A 9220-nucleotide genomic window follows, 5' to 3' on the forward strand; every position below is an offset into this window, starting at 1 on the left:
GTGCATTTTCCTAATATCATTTTGACCATAGCATCACTTGATAGGTAGGTGGTTCTGGGTAATGCAGTGGCTTGTTACAATTCTCATGGGAGAGTGCTGATACCATGTTTTAGTGATGTTACTAGTTCTGCTAGTGGGTGCTACTACCCTCCAGAAGCATCTTCTGTAGCTACACTCATTATGCCTTGTCCTCTTTCTGGGTCCATGTCTGTGACAGATAGCAGATCAAATATGTAGTTTGTTGTTAATAACAACAAACTACATATTTGATCTGTTATAAGCAATGACAAGTCTTCACTTGGAGAATTACTTGCAACCACAGCACTCTTAACCTCTAATGGTATTTGACAAATCCACACTTACTTGAGGGTAGCCACCAACACCAAAACTTCGGAGGCTGGATTCTGGATATGTCACCAAAGTACAAAAAGCAATTTGTTGCCTAGAACTTCACTTTGTAGAACTTGTTCTATGCAAACGTCTATCGGGCTATACAATTGGCAAAGCAAATTGTCCTTGAAGTATGTCAATGCAATGTGTCTTTCCTCTTGTGCAAACACTGATACACAGAAACCTGAGCACAGACACAAAAATTAGCATGTGCATTCTCATATCCACACATTGACTCATTGTGGAAGCAATCAGTTATGCATCCTCTTTATCGCTCAGGAAAATGTGCTGTGTTTACTTTACTGAAACAGGAACAGAAAAGAAGTCATAAAGTTACTATGCAATAAATAAATAAATAAATAAATAGTATCCAAATAAGGCAGGTGATGTGTTGTTTGCAGAAACTGCAGCAATAAGAACTATTTGTTTCACAGTTCCATACAAGGCATGTCAGAGATTATTCATGAAAGTGAGAAATATTTAAAGGAAATTCTTAGTCATAATTTGCATTTTGTTTTATAAAAAGTTCAGCAGTTCTCAAAAGAATATTTATGTCTAATTTGACAAAATGAAATAGAGCTTGTAGAGTACCAACAAACTCTTTATTTATTGTTGAAATATACGGTTTACCATTTTACTTCTTAGAAATAATGTCACTTAAATGCAATGTAGCATGCCTGCATCACTCATTTAAGCAGTGAATAAAATTTCACATTATGGCTCAGCGTGTAGGCACTGGGATGGTTGCCACTTTACTACAGATATTTTGTTCTGGTGGTCCAAAGAAGTCAAATTGTTAACATTTGACATATTCCCATAAGAAGAACTCATGGGGCTGAAATACGGACAGAGTGGGGGCCAATTTATATCACCCTTCCTGGAGGTCAAATTGTCAAGAAAAATTTTATGAACTCGCATCTTAGAACCCTTGGACACATGTTCTGTGGCTCCATCTTGCTGTAACCTTGTTCCTTTCTTATAATCTGTAACGTTTTGCAATTCAAGGACCAAAAAGTCAGTTAACATAATCTCATAATGTCCAGATTCACTGTAACTGCACGATCACCCTTGTCCTCTAAAAAGTACAAACCATTTAATCCTTGAACTGACATTGCAGTCCATACAGCAACTTCTGCCATTCATTAACAAACTGCAGCTGATATCTGGTATGCAGAGGCTTTAATTCTGGCACCAACTGGGTTATGTAACTGCAGTTTTAAGTTTTTTTTTTTTTTTCAGAATTCAGTGTAGTGACTGACTATCCAAAAACTTTTTTTTTTTTTTTTTTTTTTTTTTTTTTTTTTTTTTAAATAGATATGTCAGGATTGTCACGAACAGGATGATTTACACTCCCAATGGATGTACCCATTCTTGATAAGTTTGGTCACTTGAATTTCAATATGATCAATGCTGAACTTATCACCTCAAATCTCTTGATCCATTTTGAGATAAGAGGAACACTTGGAGTATAATTAACATTATGCAATAGATGATCACAGCAAAATTTCCTCCATGCTACAATCATCTAATCAAGCTGTATGTAAAATCCTCATATACAGAATCCACTTCCTGCTACAAAAATATGCTTGATATTGACAGAAGTCTTGAAAGCCAAACAAGTGATCAATGTATCACCCACTCTTCTCCAGTCAGTTGCACATGTGCATATGGCTCATCAAATATAAATTTTCTTTTGAAACACCCAGTAGTTTATATAACACCAATCAAAAGAGATCTTATATACATTAACATCCTAGTACTCAACAAGTTCTGTAACACCATAGACCCCAGATCCCACTAGAATGGAGACTGTGTTTACCTATTCTTTAGTTTTTGCACCCTTAATTTCAGTTCCTAGCATAATAGTTTGTTGAGGAGCTATACAAATCATATCTTTCCTTTCCCTCAGATGTCAGGCTCCTCAATTATTGAGCTATTTAGTCACCACATCAGAGTATACATGTACAGTTTCCCTATGCACTTTTCATAAACTGGTAGGCTTCTTCATCGACGTTCCTCTGCTTTGAGACGTATCTTATGTTTTAAACTGTTACGATCAGAGACTTTATAGATATACTTGATGCTCTCTACATAACATGTGTAACTTTTATTTAGAAGCAGCATTCTATATGACCATCCCTTGCCTGCAATCATCTATAGATATCAGCGTGGGGTCTTCAGAATAAGCAGCCACAATCACACGCAAGTCACCTCAAAACATAACATCAGCGCATTACTCAAGAAAACATAAATGGTTTCCATGTGGCACATAAGACTCAAGGTCACAAGTTATTTAATTGATCATGAGGGGCATATCATGCCAATTAATAATCACTTATCCGAAATTTCACGTGGAAGGTGAAACAGTAGTATATGTTTTCATGCATGAAAGAACTATTCCGATGAGGCGGCATACCTGACAAATGGTGGTGTAAACTCACTTTTAATGTTTGTGTCATTTGACATTTTGTTCATATGGGTCACCACTTTTAGAATAATGATCCAGCATTCAATAAAAACTACAGTAAGAGGAAATATTTTATTATATTATTGATACCAAGCATATCACACAAAGAAGCATATATGTCAAGCAAATAAGAACATATTGATGAGGCATGATACAGGAACTATACCAAAGTCAGTATATCACTCAAACAAAGACGTCATAGTTCAAATGGTGGACTATATGTGTCACCTCACAGCCGCTTCACTTCCAACCCCTCTTCAATGGATGTTCCACGAAAAAAAAATCATTGTGCCACAGGATTCTTTCAGGCCTGATGCATCCTGGGTGTTGCATTGGAGAAACAGAGTGAGTGTTCTGGAAGTGTTCTTTCTCTGTTGGTGTAGCATCATCTAAAGCTGCACCTGATAATGTAAATAAGATGGGTTGACTCCATCTGACAGTGGTGAATGTTTGTCAGACAGCACATTGCCACACAGGCATTGGGAGACAATAGCTGGCATTGAATACAACATTTTCTGTCGGTAGCTGATACGCCAGCTTTACATTCTCTACGTGACCTTCTTGTGTTTATTGTTAATTAAGATCCACATTGTGTGGGTCCTTTGTTGCAAAACCATGTATGGGCTCTTATAAGGTGTTTGCAAAGTGTTCCTGATTGTGTCTGTGCATAACATTAAATTAGTGCACATAGACCGGCCTTTTTGGCTCAAAATAGGGAATTCATATTATGGGGCCCTGAGGGTGGGCTGATATTGGAAATATAGGTTTTGATATGCTGTGTTAGGAAGGGTTGGTCTTGAGAAGTATAGCCTTACTGCTGGCAGAAAAATATGTTTGCTGAGGTGGTGCTTATGTTATCATGTCTACTTAAAATATTTAATGTTTCAGAAATACATTTCTGGCCATTGTTTGTTTCCTTGGTCAACTTATAACACAATTTATGGTAGATATTTCAGTGTGGCAGAAATATGCATGAGTTTTTCTATTTACATTTTTGAACTTGTCTAAAGTATTACACCATATATTTGCTTCCATAAAGAGCTTGGATTTGGCAGAACATATAGAACTAAAGAAGTTGTTGCAGAACTCTCAACCAAAGTAATGCAATTCATGTTTTCATTATCTGAGAACTGAATTACAAATGTGTATTCCATTTCTGTGTTTAAAATTGCCCATTCACAGAACTCAATAATTTACTGCATTGTCCTAAAGTAGGTACTTGGGATGCTGACATTTGATCCTATATACCTTAAATGCTTACTGGCATTGCAAGTGTCTGAAGATACAAGTGGTATGATGTGGGAAACCTGTGTGTGATGTATTTCAGTTGTTGTCCATTTGTGACACAGGAATGAGATTAACTTTTTTGTGAAGCAGTGTTCACTCAGGACTTACGGCCATATAATGAGCAGGCCATGAGATGCGGAACTGTTTGAAGTGGTATGTAGGCACTTTAGTAGTGAACAGTTGGACAAACATGAATAACATCAATGTTTGGAAAAGTGACTGGGAGGGGAGGTGAGCGATTTGAACTTTCCTAACATCATATTGTATGTTGCATTGTTTGATAGGTAGGTTTATAAGGAATATACATATACAGTTTTAATATGGACCTTTCATAAATTTGCAGGTTTCTTCTTCTGTATTTTCCTTTTTTGAGATAAACATATTTTTTTAAAGTGTCATGGTGAGAGACTTTATAGATATACTTGATGCTCTGGGAAACACATGTGAAACTATTATTTAGAGCAGCATTCTGTATGACAGCCTTGTGTCCATAATCATCTATAAATTTCAGTGTGCTTTCTTTGATGTCAGCAGACAAAATCACACACACATCACCTTAAAGCATAACATCAGCACACTACACAATGGTAAAACATGGTGTCCATGCAGTGCTGAAGACAATGAAGCTTGTTAACAAATTGACCGAGAGCTGCACATCATGCATATTACTCATCAGTTGTAAGTTATTTCATGTTGATGGTTTAACAGTAGTATTATGCCTTCATGCATGTGAGAACTATTCTAATGGTTGGCATACACAACAGGTGTGGGGTTATCTCAGTTTCATGTTTATGTCAGTGGCCTTTGTGTTCATCACAATCAGCACTTTTAGAATAATGGTCCACCATTAAATAAGAACTGCATAAAGAATAAATACTTTATTATGTTAATGATAATGTGCTTGTCACACAAAAAGAGCTTATATGTTAAGCAAATAAGAACATAGTGATGAGACATGAAACAGAAAGTATTCCAAAGTATGTATATCTGCCACTCAAAGATATAATAGTGGAAATAGGTGACTATTTGTGTTGCCTCACATGCCTTCACCTTCGCCCACTGTAGAGTGAATGTTCCAGGACAAAAATATCATTGTGTCAGAGCATTCCAGTACACACAACCTAATGGGTGTGTGTGTTTCCTGGATGTGTTCTTTATCTGGTGATGTAGTATCAACTAAAGCTGTATTCAACAGCGTAAATAGGGGTGGGTTGGCTCCATCTGTCAGTGCTATAAGTTGGCGAGACACAGCACATTGGCATTGTGTTTATCACTTATACCATTCCTCATTGTGTGGGTACTACATTCAAAAACCAGGCACTGTTTCATATAAGGTGTTTGTAAAGTATGCCTGATGGTGTTTGTGCACAACATCACATGAGTGCACATAGACAGCCCTTTGTGGTTTGAAATAGTATGAAATGGGACTCTGAGGATTAACAAATACTGGAAATAAAGACTTTGGTTTGCTGTGTTATGAACAGTGGGTCTTGAGGAACGTAGTCTCTCTATAGGCAGGAAGATATTGAGATACATATTGTTTACAGAGGCAGGCCTTAGGTTATCATTTCTAGTTAAAACAGTTCAGGTTTTATAGATACATGTCTTGGCATTGTTCATTTCCTTGTTCAGGAGAAACAAAATTTACAGCAGATATTATGGTGTGGCAGAATTATGAATGAGTTAATCTATTTACATTTTTAAACTTTGCTCAAAATATTACACAATATTTTAGCTTTCTTAGAGAGATTGATTATGGTGAAACACATAGAATTCAATAAGTCTTCACATAACTCAACCACAACAGTGTAGTTCATTTTTACTTTATCAGTGAACATAATTATAAATATGTTCTCCATTCCTGTGTTTGAAATTACTCTCTCTCAGAACTCAGTAATTTACTGCACTGTCCTAAAGTAGGGGTACAGTAGTTGTTTATGGCCATGAAACAAGGCTCAAACACAGAACGGCCTTTGAACTTTGCATTTTGGGTACCAGTTTTAGATCCTGTGTAGATAAAATGCTTCCAAGGATTGCACATGTCCTGAATGTGTAAGTGGTGTGATGGAGGTAAGCTTTGTGTCATGTGTGTCATTTGTTATCACATTTGTGATACAGGGCATGAAGCAGTGTTCACTCAGGTCTTAAGGCCATTAAATTAGTAGGCCAAATGAGTAGGAAATATTTGTAGCAGTGTATGGGCAATTTCCTAGTGACTGATTGGACAACAGTGAATATGGTCACTGTTTAGATAATTGAGCCTGTCACCTCAAACCCCCATAGAGTGGACCTTATAGGATTGTTTCAGGCCTGATCTGTACTGGGTATGGTGTTGGAGACACAGATTGATGTCCTGGAAGTGCTCTTTCTCTGGTGATGTAGCATCATCTAAAGCTGCACCTGCTAGCATAAATAAGATGGGTTGACTCCATCTGGCAGTGGTGTCTTTTGGTCAGACACAGCTCATAGCCACATAGGCATTGGAAGGCACTAGGTGGAGTGACATACAGCATATTCTATCTGGAGCATATACTCCAGCTTTTCATCCTCTGTTTAATCCTTCTTGTGTTTATCATTAATTAAAATCAACATTCTGTGTGTATTATGGTCCACAACGATCTGTGTGCCCATCTAAGGTGTTAGTAAAGTGTTTCTGATGGTGTCTGTGCGTAACATCACACACTAGGCTAATATCAAAATACATATTGGTTACAGAGGTGGTTCTTTAGTTATCACGTCTGTTCATGTTTCAGAAATAAGTTTCTGGCCAGTGTTTATTTCCTTGTTCAGGTAATAACAAAATTTATGGCAGAGATTTCTGTGTGGCAGAATTGTGAATGAGTTCCGTTATTTACTTTTTTAAACTTAGCACAAAGTATTACACAATATTTTAGCTTTCTCTGAGGCTTAGTTATTTCTATCTGGTTTACCGAAACCAAGTTCTCTAAGTCATCATAGAACTCTCAGCTGGAGTAGTGGAATTATTTTTTTCATTATCTGTGATGTGAATTACAAATGGGTTCTCCATTTCTGTGTTTAAAATTGCCCATTCTCAGAACTCAATAATTTACAGCATTGTACTGAAGTAGGTATACAAGAGTTGTTTATGGTCATGAGCCAAGAAACAACCACAGCATTTGGGATGCTGAGATTTGATAACGTGTAGATGAAATACTTTCATGCATTGCACAGTTCCTGAATGTACAAGAGCTACGATGTAGGAAAGCTGTGTGTGGGGTATTTCAATTGTTGTTCGTTTGTGACACTGGAATGAGATTCACTTTTTCATGATGGATTGTTCACTCAGGATTTAAGGCCATATAATGGGCAGGCCATATGATGACGAACTGTTTGTAGTGGTGTGTAGGTACATAATACTTACAGAGGTGGTCCTTCAGCCGTATGTCTAGTTAAAACAGTTCTTGTTTTAGAAATATATTTCTGGGCACTTTTTATTTCCTTGTTCATGGAAAAACAAAATTTATGGCATAGATTGGGGTACAGCAGAATTATGAATGAGTTCTTCTATTTACATTTTTAAACTTAGCACAAAGTATTACACAATACTTCAGCTTTTTTAAACAGCTAGATTTTGGTGAAACACATAGAAATAAAGAAGTCATTGCAGAACTCTCAAGCACAGAGTTGTAGTTCATTCTTTCTCTATATGTGAAGTGAATTATAAATGTGTTCTCCATTTCTGTGCTTGAAATTGCTCTGTCTCAGAAATCAGTAATTTACTGCATTATCCTAAAAGAGGTGTATGAGAGATGTTCATGGCCATGAGCCAAGACCAAAACACAGAATGGTCTTTGAACATTGCTCTTGTGGTACTGACATAAGATATTGTGTAGAACAAATGCTTTCAAGCATTGCACATGTCATGAACATACAACTGATGTGATGGAGGGAAGCTGTGTGTCGCATGGTTCAATTGTTGTCACATTTGTGATACAGGACCAAGATTCACCTTTCCATGATGGAGTTTTCACTCAGGAGTGGGCAATTTACTACTGACTGGTTGGACAGCAATGAATGCCATCACTGTTTGGATAATTGAGCTCCTTCACCTCCAATTCACATAGAGTGGATTATCCACTATAAAAATATCATTGTGGTACAGGTACCGTTCAGGCCTGATGTGTACAGGGTGTGGTGTTGGAAATACAGAGTGAGTGTCCTGGAAGTGTTGTTTCACTAGTGATGGCATATCACCTAAGGCTCAACCTCCTAATGTAAATAAGATGGGTTTGACTCCATCTGGCAGTGGTGTCTTTTGGTTAGACACGGCACATAGCCACATAGGCATTGGGGAGGCAGTAGGTGGAGTGGCATACAGCATATTCTGTCTGGAGCAGATACTAGGGCTTTACATCCTCTGTGTAAACCTTCTTGTGTTTATCATTAATTAATATTATCATTATGTGGGTATTATAGTCCAAAACCGTCTATGGGCCCACATAAGGTGTTTCTAAAGTGTTTCTGTTGGTGTCTGTGGTACTGACATAAGATACTCTGTAGATGGATTACTTTCAAGTATTGCACATGTGAACATACAAGTGATGTGATTGAGGGAAGCTGTGTGTCAGATGGTTCAATTCCTATCACATTTGTGATACAGGATTGAGATACACTTTTTTTAGGTGGGGTTTTCACTCAGGAGTGAAGGCCATTAAATTAGCAGGCCATTTGAGGGGAAACTGTTTATAGCAGTGTGAGAGCAATTTACTACTTACTGGTTGGATCACAATGAATATAATCACCATGTGGATAATTGAGATCCTTCACCTCCAACTCTCATTGTGTGTATTTTCAAGGACAAAAATATCTTTGTGTAACAGGTATCTTCCAGGCCTGATGTGTACAGGGTGTGGTGTCGGAGATACAGAGTGAGTGTCCTAGAAATGTTCTTTCACTGGTGATGTAATATCATCTAAAGCTGCACCTGCTAACTTAAATAAGATGGGTTAGACTCCATCTGCCAGTGGTGTCTTTTGGTCAGACACAGCACATAGCCACACAGGCACTGGGAGACAGTAGGTGGAGTGGCATACAGCATATCCTGTCTGGAGCAGA

This window comes from Schistocerca nitens, chromosome 3 (genome assembly GCF_023898315.1).
Source record: "Schistocerca nitens isolate TAMUIC-IGC-003100 chromosome 3, iqSchNite1.1, whole genome shotgun sequence".
Taxonomy (NCBI): domain Eukaryota; kingdom Metazoa; phylum Arthropoda; class Insecta; order Orthoptera; family Acrididae; genus Schistocerca; species Schistocerca nitens.